Raw genomic sequence first — 3,988 nt, 5'->3', positions numbered from 1 at the left:
TCTTACTGGCTATTACTTCAACTTAGAAGCTTCTTCTGTGTTCTACTATGGTGCTTTTAGTGTTTCCGCATAACGCAGCACGCGACATAGCTTTGCAGACCATAAATGTAACCGTTTCAGAGAGAAGAGCGGCCATTGTGGCGATCTGGCTTTAAATCGATTCGATAACAAATGACGAAAACGGACGGATTTCTCAGGTTTTTACTACATATGAACACTTTTCACATTCTCCAGTGCAACGCGGCTGCTAGTCTTCCTCTCATGCAAAATCTTAAGGTCCTAGGTCATGTCCAAGCCACCAAAGCCGGCTAAAAAGTGAATAATCGACAACTAAAACTTGAATTGTACTACTTCTCACTGGCTATTACTTCAACTTAGAAGCTTCTTCTGTGTTCTACTATGGTGCTTTTAGTGTTTCCGCATAACGCAGCACGCGACATAGCTTTGCAGACCATAAATGTAACCGTTTCAGAGAGAAGAGCGGCCAATGTGGCGATCTGGCTTTAAATCGATTCGATAACAAATGACGAAAACGGACGGATTTCTCAGGTTTTTACTACATATGAACACTTTTCACATTCTCCCGTGCAACGCGGCGCTAGTCTTCCTTTCATGCAAAATGTTAAGGTCCTAGGTCATGTCCAACCCACCAAAGCCAGCTAAAAAGTGATTAATCGACAACTATAACTTGAATTGTACTACTTCTTACTTGCTATTACTTCAACTTATAAGCTTCTTCTGTGTTCTAATATGGTGCTTTTAGTGTCTCCGCATACCGCAGCACGCGACATAGCTTTGCAGACGATAAATGTAACCGTTTCAGAGAGAAGAGCGGCCAATGTGACGATCTGGCTTTAAATCGATTCGATAACAAATGACGAAAACGGACGGATTTCTCAGGTTTTTACTGCATATGAACACTTTTCACATTCTCCAGTGCAACGCGGCTGCTAGTCTTCCTCTCTTGCAAAATCTTAAGGTCCTAGGTCATGTCCAAGCCACCAAAGCCGGCTAAAAAGTGAATAATCGACAACTTAAACTTGAATTTTTCTACTTCTTACTGGCTATTACTTCAACTTAGAAGCTTCTTCTGTGTTCTACTATGGTGCTTTTAGTGTCTCCGCATACCGCAGCACGCGACATAGCTTTGCAGACGATAAATGTAACCGTCTCAGAGAGAAAAGCGGCCAATGTGTCGATCTGAATTTAAGTCGATTCGATAACAAATGACGAAAACGGACGGATTTCTCAGGTTTTTACTACATATGAACACTTTTCACATTCTCCCGTGCAACGCGGCTGCTAGTCCTCCTTTCATGCAAATCCTTAAGGTCCTAGGTCATATCCAAGCCACCAAAGCCGTCTAAAATGTGAATAATCTATATTAAAACTTGAATTGTACTACTTCTTACTGGCTATTACTTCAACTTAGAAACTTATTCTGAGTTCTACTGTGGTGCTTTTAGTGTTTCCGTATACCGCAGCATTCGACATAGCTTTTGCAGACGATAAATGTAACCGTTTCAGAGAGAAGAGCGGCCATTGTGACGATCTGGCTTTAAATCGATTCGATAACAAATGACGAAAACGGACGGATTTCTCAGGTTTTTACTACATATGAACACTTTTCACATTCTCCCGTGCAACGCGGCTGCTAGTCTTCCTTTCTTGCAAAATCTTAAGGTCCTAGGACATGTCCAAGCCACCAAAGCCGGTTAAAAAGTGATTCAACGACAACTAAAACTTAAATAGTACTACTTTTTACTGGCTATTACTTCAACTTAGAAGCTTGTTCTGTGTTCTAATATGGTGCTTTTAGTGTCTCCGCATACCGCAGCACGCGACATAGCTTTGCAGACGATAAATGTAACCGTCTCAGAGAGAAAAGCGGCCAATGTGACGATCTGGCTTTAATTCGATACGATAAAAAAAAGACGAAAACCCATGGATTTCTTAGGTTTTTACTACATATGAACACTTTTCACATTCTCCCGTGCAACGCGGTTGTTAGTCCTCCTTTCGTACAAAATCTTAAGGTTCCATCTCATGTCCAAGCCACCAAAGCCGGCTAAAAAGTGAATAATCGATAACTAAAACTTGAATTGTACTACTTCTTACTGGCTATTACTTCAACTTAGAAGCTTCTTCTGTGTTCTACTATGGTGCTTTTAGTGTCTCCGCATACCGCAGCATGCGACATAGCTTTGCAGACGATTAATGTAACCGTCTCAGAGAGAAAAGCGGCCAATGTGTCGATCTGAATTTAAGTCGATTCGATAACAAATGACGAAAACGGACGGATTTCTCAGGTCTTTACTACATATGAACTCTTTTCACATTCTCCCGTGCAACGCGGCTGCTAGTCTTCCTGTCATGCAAAATCTTAATGTCCTAGGTCATGTCCAAGCCACCAAAGCCGGTTAAAAAGTGATTAATCGACAACTAAAACTTAAATAGTACTACTACTTACTGGCTATTACTTCTACTTAGAAGCTTCTTCTGTGTTCTAATATGGTGCTTTTAGTGTCTCCGCATACCGCAGCATGCGACATAGCTTTGCAGACGATTAATGTAACCGTTTCAGAGAGAAGAGCGGCCAATGTGAAGATCTGGCTTTAAATCGATTCGATAACAAATGACGAAAACGGACGCATTTCTCAGGTTTTTACTACATATGAACACTTTTCACATTCTCCCGTGCAACGCGGCTGCTAGTCTTCCTTTCATGCAAAATCTTAAGGTTCCACCTCATGTCCAAGCCACCAAAGCTGGCTAAAACGTGAATAATCGATAACTAAAACTTGAATTGTACTACTTCTTACTGGCGATTACTTAGACTTAGAAGCTTCTTCTGTGTTCTACTATGGTGCTTTTAGTGTCTCCGCATACCGCAGCATGCGACATAGCTTTGCAGACGATTAATGTAACCGTCTCAGAGAGAAAAGCGGGCAATATGACGATCTGGCTTTAAGTCGATTCGATAACAAATGACGAAAACGGACGAATTTCTCAGGTTTTTACTACATATGAACACTTTTCACATTCTCCCGTGCAACGCGGCTGCTAGTCCTCCTTTCATGCAAAATCTTAAGGTCCTGGGTCATGTCCAAGCCACCAAAGCCGGCTAAAAAGTGAATAATCGACAACTAAAACTTGAATTGTACTACTTCTTACTGGCTCATACTTCAACTTATAAGCTTCTTCTGTGTTCTACTATGGTGCTTTTAGTGTCTCCGCATACCGCAGCACGCGACATAGCTTTGCAGACGGTAAATGTAACCGTCTCAGAGAGAGAAGCGGCCAATGTGTCGATCTGAATTTAAGTCGAATCGATAACAAAATACGAAAACGGACGGATTTCTCAGGTTTTTACTACATATGAACAATTTTCACATTCTCCCGTGCAACGCGGCTGCTAGTCCTCCTTTCATGCAAATCCTTAAGGTCCTAGGTCATATCCAAGCCACCAAAGCCGTCTAAAATGTGAATTATCTATAATTAAAACTTGAATTGTACTACTTCTTACTGGCTATTACTTCAACTTAGAAACTTATTCTGAGTTCTACTGTGGTGCTTTTAGTGTTTCCGTATACCGCAGCATTCGACATAGCTTTGCAGCCGATAAATGTAACCGTTTCAGAGAGAAGAGCGGCCATTGTGACGATCTGGCTTTAAATCGATTCGATAACAAATGACGAAAACGGACGGATTTCTCAGGTTTTTACTACATATGAACACTTTTCACATTCTCCCGTGCAACGCGGCTACTAGTCTTCCTTTCTTGCAAAATCTTAAGGTCCTACGACATGTCCAAGCCACCAAAGCCGGTTAAAAAGTGATTCAACGACAACTAAAACTTAAATAGTACTACTTTTTACTGGCTATTACTTCAACTCAGAAGCTTCTTCTCTGTTCTACTATGGTGCTTTTAGTGTTTCCGCATACCGCAGCACGCGACATAGCTTTGCAGACGATAAATGTAACCGTT

The sequence above is a fragment of the Schistocerca gregaria genome, unplaced genomic scaffold, assembly GCF_023897955.1.
Source record: "Schistocerca gregaria isolate iqSchGreg1 unplaced genomic scaffold, iqSchGreg1.2 ptg000898l, whole genome shotgun sequence".
NCBI lineage: Eukaryota > Metazoa > Arthropoda > Insecta > Orthoptera > Acrididae > Schistocerca > Schistocerca gregaria.
The sequence above is the reverse complement of the archived record's forward strand: the minus strand, read 5'-3'. Positions refer to the sequence as shown.